Raw genomic sequence first — 16,292 nt, 5'->3', positions numbered from 1 at the left:
GGGCAAAGCGCTGCGCAGAGGAAAACAAGAAGTACATTTACGGTATTTAAAATTATTAATAGGCCTACAATATTTTGTAAATTTAGGAAATCATTTAATTGGTATTCGGATATGGACAAATATAACATGATTTAAAAGAGCTACGTTTAATTAGAAGCATGGGATAATATGATTTTTTTTTGTGCTTATTTATATGAGTTTTATTAGACCAAGTTTTCATTTAGGCTATCTTAACTTTGACGTCAAACCACATTTTCATTTGCGGTTTTTATTACGTTAAGGCCTATACAATAATAGTGCATACATTATTGTTGTTATTACATTGTTACCGTCAGTGGAAAATAAACAGATTTCCTTTGTGCTACAGAAACTGCTTCTCTCTCGGTTATTCGTGCTTTTTAACCTGCTGCTGGTTTGTGGATTGGCCTCGGCTCTCCCAGACAGCATTCAAATGCAGGTTGTTGTCGACCTCGATTTTTTTCAATAATGTGCTATAACTTATCCCGCATTTAAATGAAAGAGAGGTGTGAATGTGTTTACGAGCTGGCAGCAGTAAAGTGAGCCCACATTCCCTGCTGCCATTAAAAAAAAAACAAAAAAAAAAACCTTTGTGGTTCGCCTTTATTGTCCCATTAAAACTGGATCCTCGGCATTCCTGCTCCATTGATATTCAAAATGAATCTAAATGATTACATACAAAACTTCCCATGTTGGGGATTTCAAAGGGCCTCCTGTTGGGAGTTTAATGGGGAATGAAAAAGAATGGTTAACTCCAGCTGCTGATCAACATTAGGCAAACAGACCGCAAAATAAACAAAAATCAGTTATTTATCTGGAAAAATACGAATTTATGGCGTGTATCTAAGTGTTTGTGATTTATAATGATGTGTTAAATCATGTGTGTTGTGTGCAAGAACAAATGTGGATAAAGTGGATTGATGTGGGTTTACCCTGTGATGCATGGCTGTCTAAGCTTGATCCTGTCAACCACAGTGCTCTTTAATAATCCCTGTAACACAACTCATGTATAATGTCATGTAAAGCATGACTAATTTAGCCTTGTCTGCCTAAGGGAGGGAAATCACAGTAAAAATGGGCAAATAGTAATTATAGAGGAAGATCATTTGATAATTTCTTTACAAATACAAGGCTTTGGTTCCGTTTGATCAAATAAGGCTTACATTAGCTGCTGCTCACCACCGATAAAGATTTCTCTGAAAGTTCAAAATAAAAGCACCTGACAACTGATTTAAAGAAGGCAGGATGATAAACAGCAATTACCACGCTGACTGTGATAGAGCCAGCATTGTGGAGTCACTCATCGCCTCTTAAGCACGTTTGTGACAAACTTCTCGGAGCATGACTGTAAATCCACAACTGAGGGAAGAGAGTGCAGCAGCAGGCTTGATGTGGCCACCTGTGAGTCACAAGAAGAAGAAAAAGTATCTTTGCGTGAGGCAAAAGGGAAGATCCCAGGACGTTTATCGTTTATTAGTCTTAAGAGTATGAGGAAAATAAGTAATGGCTACAAGCCGCATTTTAGAAGGTTCAGCCATGCACTTGTCTGGACAACCAGTCATGTTCACAGCTGGCCCATCAGGAGTCAGATTTATTCTAGAAATGTAAACTAACATGTGGCACAAAAGGAAGCAGAGTGGACAAGGAAACATTGTTCTGCCCTACCTACTCATAATCTGACAAACTGACAAAAAGGGACCCAGAGATAACAACTTGAGCAATTGTTGCATGTGGAGAACAAAGTGATATGAGGACTAATAGGTGCCAGGTATATGTACAATATACCTCATATGTATCTGACACAATGCTTGAAGGGTTGGTTCACACAATTTATAAAAAAAAAAATGTTTTACTTGTCCAGTTGTTTTAAGTATACAATATACAAGTTGTTCCAGTTGTTGACTGTGAATTATCCAGACTGAGTGGGACTCTGTTTTGGCTTTTATGGCTGTGTTGGCTCAAAAAAAAAAAAAAAAATGAATCTGTCAACGCTTTAAGCACCACAAAGTAAATGCCATTTACCACAGTGCCACTGTAATGGTGTGGTGGCTAAAATCAAAACTATCTGCATGGCAAGATGCTGTTTTTTAATTGGGGTGAACTGACCCTTTAAAAAGGATAGACTTCAGATGTGGATTGAAAACCACATTTTCACACCATCAGTCAAAAGAGTTGGTGCTTCTGACAAATTGCCTGCTGACACTATATGAAAAAGTAAAAAAATTAAATAAAATAAAATGGCAAGAATCAATCAAATGCAGTATGCTGCTGGTCGAGCATAACAAGAGTTGAGCTTTATGAATGGGGAGAGCTGTTTCACAGTCCAGTTTCTGAGGCTCGGAGGAGGGAGGGTGGGTGGGGGGGCCAGCCACTCAAGAATTGGGATAAGGTTACCCACAGAGATTAGCTGACAAGAGTGAGGGAGTGAGAAAAACAAGCAAGTTAAAGGTCTTAGTTTACCTGGCTTGCTGTGTTTGGCAGCCAATGAAAGTGCTTTCAAACCACAGATTCAAATGGGGCCTGGAATGAGACTCTGCAGCCACATTTGCCAATCCTATTTCCATTTTGATGAAAACAAATTGAACTTTTAAGTCAAGAGCTGCAAAGTGGCGAATGATGTTATTTCGACGACTCTCAGATTCCTTTCAAGTCTTTGAATTTGAACCTTGCTGCGTCCTCATGCAGCTATGCGTGTCTGTCCGCAGCGACGGGACTGTGGGAATGTCACAGAGGATATCTCATTGAAACTAAAGGAGGAGGCATCCGAAGGCGGGCGAGCGCTCAGCGGTTCAAAGGGCCCTAGCAGGCATTTAGGGCTTGACAAAAGAACTTGGCAGATCAGTAAGTGAAGCCCAATGTACTACATTAGTGTCAGGACCCCCTCCGCGTCCCTCCCACTTTGCACTTTCATCTCTGACACGGACATATTGACTTAAAGGAAAGGAGGGGTGCCAGGGCCGCCAAGAAGGGGTGGGTAGTTGTGGTGTGTGTTGGGGTGGCGGGTGTATGTGCCCTATTCAATTCTCAAGGTGAGGCGATTGATGCAGAGTTGTGACCACTGACTCATATAAGCCACCCAGAAGCCTTTTTTCTAACTAGAAGTCACAGGCCGACAAGCGTGTGAGACCTAAACAGGACGGCCCTCTTCCTCTCATCTCACTGAAATCAGCCTCACCCCATTATGCTGACCCAACCCCCGCCTCTCCAAACACACACACACATTCACATCCCTTTTCACACTGTGGGCCATGCCCTTCTGCAGGCTACTGAAGTCCAACGGCTAACATGGGTTTGGGTCGTAACGGGGTCGCGACACCTTGACATTGTGGAGGGTGACAGAGAGAGGAGCCAGAGGAGGGAGGGTGCAGCTACAGCCAGCTACCTCAGAGACCTTTCAAGTATTACCTGAAGGAGAGGGTGGAGAAAAAAAAGCGGGAAGTGTTTTAGTAATTTGTCCCCCGTCACACGCTGTTTGCATGGAGTCATTAAGGGCCATTTAGGTTTTGCCTTGAAGGGAAGAGGCCAGAGAATTTGGGTGCGGGCGCTCTTTGGGGGAGAGGCCGTGGGAGTGAAGGGTGAAAATTAAAGCGTCGCTCTTCAACAAATCATCTCTGAGCACCGCGGTACATGCAGAACATATTAATGTTTCCATTGACTTCAGTCCTCTGACATTAATGATGATTTGCTCCATCTCATCCAGCAGGGAGTCTAGCGTTGTTGCTCTCTTGTTGCTAGTTGCTAACACGTGAAATAACTTTATGTGACTACATGCATTTTAAAGACCTTACTAAACTATTCTTCCTTGGATGAATTCTTTGGCCGTTGCTCAATACAAAGAAACTGCCAAAATGTGTCACAGTGCTACAATTGAATAACAATCAGCCAACAGACCCCGTGTGTTCTAAGGTTTTGGCCCATGGTTGACAGATAAATGTCAAGTCCCTTGGATGAGGAGAGGTAATCAAAAAGTCCTGTTACTCAGACTTTTGCTGTACAATATGAGTGCCTTAATGACATAATAAGCCTTCATAGCTGGGTGGACTGGTGGTGAAAGTTTGGCAAGTAAAATGATGTAAGTGTTCATTGTCAGCTCTTTAAAAACATTTTCCTCCCTAAATTGAACGGCCCCATAATTGTTTTCTTGGATTGCCATAATTACCAACTTAAGGGGCTGGTTGTTTGTAAAGTGGCATAAAATTGCTATAATACTCACAAACTGGCCAGAAGGTTTGACTCAATGTGTGATTATTTGACAATTATTAAAAACACCTAGCTGCCCTGCTGTGTTTTAATGTATCTGCAACCCTTGATGAATGGCAGTTTTTAGATCTCATTAATAGCACAAAGGCCAACAGTAAATTAAAAATCATCTTAAAAACAGCTTTGAAAAGGTGACGCTTTAGAATCAAAAGGATGTTGAAGCCCACCAAGAGTGTGACCTGGACTCACCCACATTATTTGATGAGGACTTTGATTTTAAGTCATTACCTTCATGTTAAGGGTGAGAAGTACTAAGTGAGTGTTCAAAGCCGAAACCTGTCAGGCTAATGTTTATCTGATTACTGTGCTGTCTGAAAAGCACTTCCTCAGGTGCAACTGGTCTTTTGTGCGCTTGTTGTGGCAACACACAAGATCGGTCTCATCTTGTGTAACTATCCAATTCAGGAACTTTTTATTGATAACACTGTAATTTTGAAAATTGTGGGAGAGATGTCTGCATTTTTTAAAAAAAGAATGTATCATGCCATCTATTAATTCATTATTAATTTTTTTTTTTTTGGAATAGATCCCATCATTCTCCCTTTTTGTTAAAGTCAAAACTCGCTTTGTATTAAAAAAAAAATAAAAAATCAGAATCAGCTTTATTGGCCAGGTTTGTGTAGACACACAAGGAATTTGACTCCGGTAATCTTCATTGCAACCATATTTCAGGCTAAGGTGTGTTTTTAAAAATAGATTCAGCAACTTTGCACATTGGTGGCCCAAAATTGGCAACATGAGGCAATTTGATTTGAAAAATGACAAAGGGAAATGACAGAAAAATCCAGTTTTCTGAGACAGTTCTGATATGGCTCCTAATTAATCACTTCCCTGTTTGCCGAAAAAGTGTCCAAACCTGAGAACACAGCCTCATTATTTGGCATCTCATTTTACTGCTGGCCCAGTTTTTGTTTAAGGCTAACGTGCTGCTTTATTGTTGCTTTAATTATAATATACATTTTAGATGAAATTAAGGACCTAGGTTTCTGTTTTGCAGAGCATCTGGACAGAGTGACAACCCAAATCCAGAGGAATACAAGAGGTCAGTTAGTCCCCTCTAAAACTCCTGATGCTCTCCCTTACAACTTAAGTTCAACAATAAGTCGCACTGGAGTGCAGCTGCTGCCCACAACTCCTCTTTTCCCAGTCACGGAAGGTCCCACAGCAGTTGGAGTCGAGTCCCTCCTTGAGCTGTCTCTGCTCTGGTAAGCTAGCCTGAACCTGCAGTTCCACTCATCCTAATCGCTGAGCCCAATCCATTCCCCTGTCTAGCACCTCTTCAGAGGCCGCTCGCCCCTTTGTTCTGACAATACACAAACGACCATTCAAATGGAAGGACTCTGTAATCAGTGAAATACTAGCCTGTGGGCTTTGTAGAACAGAAAATAGGGAGGGAGAGAGAGCGCAACATAGAAAGAGAAAAGAGAGAGAGAGCGAGCGAGAGAGAAAATCCATCCATGACCAATCAACTCTAACTACCTGTCTGGCTTTTTAGCTGCAGATGTTATTTGGAAAAGAGGGGGAAAATGTGCCCGTTCCAGATGTACAAAGGGAAGGCAGGCTGGTACCTCCACCCACCGAGAAAACGGCTGGACGCTTCCACACCCATCCAGCTTTCGATATGGCTGATGTTTTTGCTCTTGCCTTCCTTCAAAGAAATATGTGATGCATTGCGTCACCTTACACTAAATTTAGACAGTATGAAAGATCAAATAAAATATGATTGACGCAGTCTCACCGTCAAATCATGCTGAGATCTTACCGGATCATTTGGTGCTGAACTTCATCTTTGAATGCTTCTGGATCATTTATGCAGGTAAACAAGAATATAAATATTGATAAAAATAAATTGGTTTATAGTGGGTATAATCCATCTATGGAAAATACAAGGCTCATTAAAAAGGATGTGTAAGAAATTCAGGGTGATGTCATTTAATGTAAAAACCCTGAAACATTGCTTCCTATTTGGATCAGAGGTCTTAAGAACACATATACAAAGTTTGCTGTATATTGTTTGTGTGCTTTGCTTTACGCCTTGAGCTGCTGCTCTCATCCAGAGCTACTTAAATTAAGTGCAACAGTAGAACCAGCTTTAAGTAATGCATTACGATGCAATTGATGGAAAAATAAGCTGCGTATTGCCTGAAATACTGAGCGTCTTACAGCATACTGATAGCATGAATATGTTAAGTGTAAGAGGATTGTGGCTCTGAACCAGGATGGATCAGTTTACTCTGTTGTATTTGTGTATTTGGTTCATTTAGTTTCACCCTGCACTACAATAAACAAGCCAGGGCCTGTAAACAAAACTCACATGGGTCAATCATAGGTGGTTTGGAAACCTGTAAGGTAATAGGGTGCTGTCGCCTGCAAGGTAACAGGTTTGTGTTTAAATTGCCTTTCATTTTCAAATCAATATTTCTAAAATCCATTTACCTTGATATTGAGAACATGGTGATCATTTAAGAATATCCCTGTTATCACTTTCCAAAAAGAATTGAACATGATTGCTAAGTTTCGGCCCTGACAGTGTTAATGCATTAAACTGTCAAAGAACCTTTCACCCAAGAGCCAGTTGTCATAGTGGCACACCAAGGCCCACGGTTGTGCCTTCTACCAGTTTTTCAACCCATCCAACACCCACACCTGACATGGTTGGTGAGCCTATACAGGGTAGCAACCCCTTTTTTATTTTATTTGGGCTTAATATGATCTGACTCTCCAAACCCTGACTCCAGAAAGCGGCCCAGGTTTCACTATTCAGAGTTTCACACTTAGCTTGAGAACAGCTATAGCTTCTCAGGACAATGGGATCATGGTTAGTTTTTAATAATGGCATTCTTGGAAAAAAGGTTGGTACATAACCAGTAATAAGTGTTACTGTTGGGATGTAAGAGGAAAGAAAGTTTTTGTAGGTGACAAAATGTAGAAAGTGTTCTTGCAGGGTACTAGGTGCAACATGGCTCCTTATTACTGAACCGTTTTGGATTAAAGGGTGAAATCAAAGATTCTATGTCATTTTTTTGGACAAGAAAGTGGGCAAAAATCTTACAGTTCAATTGGGTAGGGGATGGATTCACAAGATAACTAATTCATTATTATTATTTCCAAATCCTAAGAGGCTCTTGTGTCTTTAACTTTTACTGTTATATGTATATATAACATTATATATGAGTTATTTTAGCTTTAAGTGATCAGAGTGGACCTTAAAAGATTTCCATTAAGGGCCTTTCTAAATTCCTGTTAAAGGGTTTAAATTAAAATTATTTATGCCATGGGATGGTTTAATTAATATATTTAAAGTCGAGTGTTTTAGAGCATGGGATATTAAAACAGTGACTAGGTCATTGTGATGGTTACCAAACCAAATAACATTGAGTCATATAAAATTTGGAATCTTACTGGACATTTTTAGAATACCAGTTTATCTTCTAAGAAAGCTAAGCTGCATAACGCCATTATTACTCTTAGTCTTTTGCACTCAACCCATTCGGCCTTTTTTCTGATGCAACAGTTACTTTGTATGTATATTTCTGTTTTTCTGTATTTATTGTTTATTTTATATTAATGTTTAATATGTTTATGTATGCACCTTTCACCAAGGCAAATTCCACATAAGTGTACTTATTGTGGCAATAAAACCTTTTCTGATTCTGATTCATAGTTCAACCGTTACTGAACAGGTAACATAAATTCCAACATATTTTTTTCAGTATATATATATCCAGACAGCTGTTGTCTCAGCCACTATTTAGTCAAACGGCAAATAAAAAAATAAAGGTACTTTTCCAAAATCACCATGTATGTATAATCTTAGAGAGATGAAAATGTGGGAGATGAGACCACAGCAGAACGTGTAGGTGAGTTCTCTTTAGCAATGCCTGAGCCCTACCTCCCCCAGATCTGAGCCTTACTCTCAGAAGCCTCTCCTCTGTCAGGGGAAAAAAGCTCTGCGTTTGTGGGCAGAGGAATGCAGCTCACATCTTTGCCATAGCAGCCGTAGAGGTAATGCGCTCGCATGTTGGCGCTTGTCGAGGTGAGTGCACCTCCCTCTTCTGTATTAATAACCGCATGTCCTATTGCTGTACCAACTGGGCTATGTTTTACTGGGCCATAGTTTTTTTTTTGCTTACGGGAAGACAGATGATGAACTCCCCCACCTCTTCCTCTAATTTACTCAACTACTTCCCCTGATGTCTGTTTCGCTGAAGTGTTCCCAATCCCTAAATGAACAACCCTCGCACATCCCCACCCTGTCATCCCCCACATATTCTCAATGCCAAAAGACGCAGACTTCAGCAAAAAAAAGAAACTGAAACATGAAATTGAACAACAGAGTGCAAGGACTTAATTTAGGACTGAAATAGTTAAAAATAGCTGTTTAATATTCACAGTATTCACGATAATGCCACAGAGTTCACAAATCCTGACAGGAAAAGAGTTGCCTGCTTTTTTTGTGCAGAAAAAATGTTTACATAAGCGCATCATTCATGACAATTGACTTATACATAGAAGGAATTGTTATTAAGATAGTCAACTGTCAAAATGTTGCCGTGAAAGAGAAAATCACTGGTGATGACAATGATGGCTTCCTTTCCGTCTAATATAAACATACCAGCATGATCACTTTTTCCCCTGAGGGCAAAGTCATTGTTCCATTTTGAAAGCTCTCTGTGAATGCTTGAAATGTTCCCTTGATATTTTTTCTCTCTGCTAGTTTATTTGCTTGTATCCAGGTGATGTGCCAACCTGTCACATCAAGCACAAACAGCCTTATTTCCTCAGAGCAAAGGTCAAAACAATTGTCATGGGAGGGATGGGCGTGTGCATGTGGGGGTGGTAAAGGGAAAGGGGGGGGGGATGATAGACCACACTCAGTTTTAGGTTGACGTGTTACAAACTACCCGAGGAAACAGACATTGTTGACAACATGCTCACTCAAACATGCCTGTCACCGAGATTTTGACATTTTGGCAGACATTTTCTGAGAGATCTGTGATTTTTTGTGATTTATTCTTTATCAGAATAAATCACAAATTGTGCCTGCATAGGAAATGATTTGATCCCTTTAACATAGACTGTGTTTTGTCGTGTATATTAAATTAAATTGTTTGTTTGAGGACACTAAGAGGCTAATCTCCATCTTACTCCTCTCGTACTTTGTCCATCTGTCCAAATCACATTATGTCACAGACGCACTACGTAGCTGAGAGAGGGTAATTACGTCCAGAAATTCAATCAAGTTATCTTTTACTGTCACTTGGGGCCGCCAAAGTGCAGATCTGACAGTGCAGCTTTAAAAAAAGAATGCCTCTTTTTCAACACATCTGCATGTCCCATTTTGGAGGACAAATACTGAGCTGCTTTCCAACTTCACTCTTAATAACACTTATCACCAGTTACAGTGCTGACCACATGTATTATTATTATATAGTATTAACACGTGTTAACAACACCTGTTGTCGTTAAGTAAGTCTTTTCAAACACAGATGTGTTTAAAATCACACATCCCTTTGGGTCATGAGAAAAAAAGAGGGCGGAAATGTACATGCCTGCAGAGACATGACCTTACATTTCTTTCCACCAGAGATGATTATGAAAATATTGTCCTCAATTAGATGTCCTGCAGGTAAACCCTAGAAAGACAATTTGACTGATGCTACATGATTTCATTGAACTTTTGCAAAACTTCTAAAGTAGTAAAACACCTAACAAAAAAGGCTCACACTAAAATAGATAAAACAACAAATAGCTATATAAGGTGACATCAATTAATAACTACAGTAGGTTTAGTTGCCATCCACCAGTGCTTTTAGCTATCAAAACTGGAGTTGTTCAAAAAATGCAGGCTGCGGCATTGCGAGCGGGGTGATATAGTCAGTCTGACAGTAGTGTTAGCAGTCCCCGAAGGCAGTTTAAAGAACAGTGTAGGATGAGGTTGCATAATCTGAGCCTCAGACTAATGGAAAAGAGTGCCTGGTCTTTTAGACAGATCTACTGACACTTCCAAGACGTCTATAGAGAAGCATGTGAAGTAATACTTTTGGCAGCAACACAGGTGATTGTATCACATTGAAATTTGTATCTTAATTGATACTAGTTGCTACAAGCCGTACTAACAAAAGGAGGTGATGAAGGGGTGACATATGTCTGAATGTTAATTTGAGAGTTTGTTTCAAGCACATGTGAAGATGTTAACAATCCTGAAATGAGCCCTGTGGAGTTTTTGACCACTTGTAGTGCTATAGGCACGGTTTACACTTTGGTTTTAAAATTCGTCTCGGTGATAAAGTGGACAGACGAGACACTTTGCCGTTCACACCTGTGTCTATCATGCGTTTCCAGCTGACCACTTGTTTTCAGATTACGTTACTGCATATGTCACTTTGGCTAGAAGGTCAAAGGGCCCCGCCCACAATTATTACGTCCACACTCTTGCCAGTTCATCAACGGTTGTGTCGGTACAGCTGGAGATATCACTGCTGTCAGCACAATCCCAACACATTTCCTTTCATAGGGCAAAATGATGGACGGTCACACAACACTTGTCGTAAAATAGGCAAGTGAGAGAGCGTTGGCGTGTTGTCACCAAAACAACTACCCAACCTGCATTGGTGGCATGTTTTCCAGTTACGTCCTTGTCGGGGACACATTAGGGTGCATTAGCGTTTATGCTACAAAAGAAATGTGATCAAATGCGTCCCAGATTACTTCGGCAAGTGGTTTGAGTGATCGGATCACAATACGTCTTGGTGTTTGTTAAATCTTGTATTTAGCGCTTTCCGCTTGTGATCCGATCACCCAAGACGCATTTTAAAAGCAGGTGTAAAGTTTTTATGAGTGAGTCTGCATTTTGTCGTTGGTTTCACACTATTCTGTTGATCAACAGTTGGTGGCTGTAACATGCCAATAAATGAAGCAATGCACAAACAAAGGTAGTGTTGGAGAAGACAAACCGGCAAACATGGTTGTAAACAATAAAATACATTATAGAAATTGGCTTTGCAAATGTTTTATGTGGAAGGAAATCCATTCAATATGTTTGCTAGACGTCAAGGAGACACAAAATGCATTTTAGTGAGAAACGCTTAATGTAAACATTACTTTTATGAGTTTATAAGAAACCTTCACAGGGCAGCTTCAATTTGAAATGGCAGACAGTTACACCTACAAACAGAGTTTGATCATCATTACTGGAGTTCAACCAGAATCCTATATTACCATAAAAGGCCCAAAAACATCCGGGTAGACATAATATATTTGGCTAAGTCAGTATTTACATTTTCATATTTTCAGTGTTTCGCAAATAATTCTGTCATGGCTCATTGACCAGGTGAATCCAGGTGAAGGCTGTAACATGTTATTGCTTTCATTAATTAAATCCACTACAACCATCATGCAGAGACTGGAAACTGAGAAAAAGTGTAAGACACAAGAAATAAATGGTGTAAAACAGTGCAAGTGAATTGGCAAGGCAAAAAAAAACGAGGGATGGACTGTGTAGAAACACAATTTTTCTATCCTCATCCATTTTGCATCATAGTAACATTTCTGCAATAACATTTTAAGTAAAACTTCTCTAGAAGCAGGTTATCATGTTTTGTTCTCATTTTGTATTTTAGTTTATTTAGAGGTTTTGTCAGATTAGGATATACTATTAGTCGCTTGTATAACATGACGATCTTGTTTATATGACATTCTTTGAAAAGTGCCAGGAAGTGTTTTAGGAACAATAAAAAGGTTCTTTGTTTGTTCGGTTTTTTGCTACCTTTACAACAGTTTGTTTGAATGTACAAAAACAACTTCTACATGTAATCAACTGTATCTTGCATTTCACTAAGAGCGGTGAAAACGTTGTGGTGGTATTTGTGTGTGTATGTGTCTGATTTTGATCATGTCTGACAATGACCGCAACATACCTGGAAGCTTTCACGTTTTAATTTAAAAAAGATCACACACAAATTATGTTTTGTTTGTTCCTGCTAAAGTGCCCCTGAACAGTACAAATGATTCACTATGGATGAAAGAGAATTCCCCCCCCACACACACAAACACTTTTAATAAGGCAGATGGCTGAACAAGGTGGTTTTATACAGCATAAACTGCCCCTCCTGTGTTTCACTCACACATTCATAGGGGGCAAAAAACAGTCAGAAACACACGCCTGTTCTTCTAAGAATCCTCTTAGAGAGAGCGCGGACACACACACACACACACACACACACACACACACACACACACACACACACACAGCGTGTCCCTATCTTTGTGGGGACCCGTCATTGACATAATGCATTCCCTAGCCCCTAACCTTAACCATTACAACTACATGCCTAAACTTAACCCTTACCCTAACCTAATTCTAACCCTAAAACCAAGTCTTAACCCTCAAACAGCCCTTTGAAGTTGTGGGGTCCAGCATTTTGGCCCCACAAAGCTATCCGGACCCCACAAGAATACTGTATTCCCGGTTTTTGGACCCCACGAATATAGTTAAACAAGAACACACACACACACACACACACACACACACACAGGAGGAAGAGATCGTCATCGGAGAGCAGCATCTATGACTGAGAACAGGCTGTCCTGTCCCATATCGTGTGACTGCTGGATTAAAGAAAAGGGCGATATTTCCCTAATGGCCTAATGTTGTGTTTGGCTGCTAGACGCAGGGTAGGGATACCTGCAGTCTCACGAGTACAACACACCTGCCTTGTCCCTGTGTGGTTTTACTGTTATGCTGAGACATGAACACTAACAGAATAAGGAGTATCATTAAAGGGTCAGTTCACCTAAATTACAAAAGAAACATATATTCTCACGTACCTCGAGTAGCATCTTGCCATGCAGACTTATTTGCTCAACTGGAATAAAACCCTGCAAGTGTCAATACAAGTATTTTCTCTTTACTAAAGGTACACCGGGCACCTATTGGCCTACCATTATTTATATATTAATGTGTGTGTGCACTTTGGGATTTTGATTGTGTGTGTGTCAATACCTCCAGGCTGGTTCAGTCAAACCCTGGACTGGAATTCAAGTCAACCACAACGGGGGGATTTCCACGTGCCTCTCAGCCGTCTTGTTTGGAACATAAAATTGTGCGTCATCCCGTGGCTGCATCCGCCTCACTTCCTCGTGGCTAGGGGGCAAAAACTGTTCAGCTGGCAGTGAAGTAATGCCTGACTCACACTACAGGTAAAAGCTTAATTAATTTATATAATTATGAAGTCTCGCTTTGAACTTAACGTCTGGACTTTAGTGCCATCCAGTGGTGACATCAAGGACGGGTGGTTATTACAATTAAAGGAAAGGTTAACATTTTCTTAAAGTAATTCTCAAAACAGTACTCGCATGCTAATGTGAACATTGAAAGCACTGCTGGTTGCTTTAAATTGTTTCTTCTTAAAGCAACTTCTATGTTAGAGACGAGGGACAAAATCCAGTTCTATTTCAGTGAAATAACCTGAAGCTAATATGAGGTTCAGCAATTTGAGTCAATCAAATCAAGTACGTATTTTGGTCTTTTCATTACGATAAAACTTTTGTGTTACTATGCACCAATACCACTTTTTTAAGATCAAGTACAAGTACTTACATTTGGGGACTTGCGGATACCGAGTACCGATACAAGTACTTAATAATCCCTCTGGGGTCCGAGGGTGTTTTCAGACACACAGATGATTTTGGCCTTTTCTGATATTGTTGTCAATTAGAACAAAGCAGTATTTTCAAAGTACCAGGGCTAGTGTCAATCAAATAAATCATATAATTCCTAATATTAAAATACTGAGTCAAGTTTAGAAAGAATGAAGAACGCAAAGTCCGATGATGTCATTAACGTGCATATTAAGTACCCATGTGGATTTACCGATCCAAAGGAGAGGATGGTTTGTTTACGCCAGCAGCATTTCACACGATTTTGATTTGGTTTCATCTTGTTTGTGAAAAAAAAAAAAAATAAATCACACAAACGGGGTAATTTGTGCCAAAATCGCCATTTACAGAGCAGCACTGTAGTTGTTAAAACAGCGCTGTGTAGAAACCGCATGCAGACAGAGCAGATTGAAATATCGCTTTCTTCATGTTTATGCCCGTTAAGCTGATGAGAGACATTGGGCTAACACCGCTACTCATAAATATTAGTGAAGTTTACGGGCAGCAGGCTGCTGATGTGGTTTTTCACAAGGCAGCTTTGGAAACGCGGTTTCTGTGATGTGGTGACGGCTGGGAATCTCTTGCCTCCAGTACACTGAGAAGACGTCGAAACCCAGTTTTATTAACGACTGACAATGGCTGGTCGTCAAGTGCAATCATGCATAGTTATTTTTTACAGCCAAAAACCTCTAAACGGCTGGCATTGCTCCTCTTCCGTCGCCTATACCTGCTTGATGGAGAAGTTATTGTCACATTGCTATGAGGTGGTATCGGCTGTGGTAGTATCGGAGTAATTTTATGACAACAAGTACGTGCGCACGGCATCTGACCGATACCCGATACTGGCATCGGTATCGGTGCATCCCAATGTGTTACTATCCCTGCGTACCAGGTCAGCAAGCAATCACTGGACCCCATTCACCAATAAAAAGTGTTCTTTGAGATAGGTCCTAAGAAAAGTCTACGTCAGATTCATGATGTGTTCTTAAACAGCAGAATCCCATTGTCCTCGTAAATTCAAAGCATGTGAAAGTTGATCCTAATATGCATAGGTAAACACACCGCCAATCCACATAGAAGGGCATGAGACTGCAGGGCTGTGTGCACACAGTAAAGAAAAGTTGAGAGAATTAAGTCAACGATGCCCAAGTGAAAGTCTAAAGAGGGTTGGGCACTGGACTCCAAAGTAAACAAACACTTTAATAGTTCTGAATTAGAGGTACTTCTGATGAAAGTGAACACCAAACAAGCTGGCATATTTAGGAGCATCTCATTCTCTGCAAACAGATCTACATGGTGCTAGAAGATGCGGCCCCTCCTCAGGGCACGATTTGCAACATTCTTGCAGCAGCAGCGCTACTGTGCGAGCAGGCCTAGGGTGCAGAAATATGCCTACTTTTGGCCTATAAATAGCTTGATCAATCATCACTAATTATTGGATGGCATGGTTCCCAATTAACATTAACTGGTATAAATTGAATTGTTAGTGTTGTTTATTTTAAAATACCATAATTCTTTGTAAAATAATTATTAGAAAATGGTATAATTGATAAAAAAGTATACAACTGTAGAATTAAATAAAATGCAACAAATAATCATTTTGCACAAACACAGCACTCAAATGTGCGCAAGGGTGCTCCTGAGTGTGCATTGATGTTCGTACCTAAGAACAAACCCAAATAAGAAAACATTGGCAAATGTCAGAATCTTAGTGAAAACTGCAGTCAAATAGCTGACAAACTGCTAAACACCAGTGGTTAACTCATGCAACTAGGATACTCAAAACTACTCATTTCACAACATAGACCAATGGTGAACAAATACCAAGTATGGCAAATCTACCTTAACAGTCCATGTAGCGATGAGCGACCTAATCAGTCTGCTAATGAGAGCAATCATTGAAGTTCATGCCTGACTTCTAGTACTTAGGACATGGTGGCTTTTCATCGATCTAATGATCTCTAATATTGATCAATAACCTCCTGACCAACAACTATACTGAGTGAGCCTCCAAGTTGCAGATAACCAAGCAGCATGTCAACTCACATTGGTCATGTTTGTCCCTCTGAGCTGCACCTGTAGTCCACTCTTCAAAGTAGAGTAGATTGTATCTTCCATTGTCTCAAGAATACAGGTTAGCTGTTGTTGATGATCCACCTCTTATCAAAAGAGGAAAAATAAAAATGGATTTAGTTACCCAAACCCTGACCAAGACAAGGCAAACATACTTATTCATCTATTATCATTTCACTAATCCATTTGTTCTGGACATATTTTTAAATGTTGAATTCACAGGTAATGTCTTCCAGTGGTGTGCATGAATCAAATTTTTCAGAGGACTAATATTTTGCCCT

Source organism: Sander vitreus, chromosome 10 (genome assembly GCF_031162955.1).
Source record: "Sander vitreus isolate 19-12246 chromosome 10, sanVit1, whole genome shotgun sequence".
Lineage (NCBI taxonomy): Eukaryota > Metazoa > Chordata > Actinopteri > Perciformes > Percidae > Sander > Sander vitreus.
Note: the sequence above shows the minus strand (reverse complement) of the source record.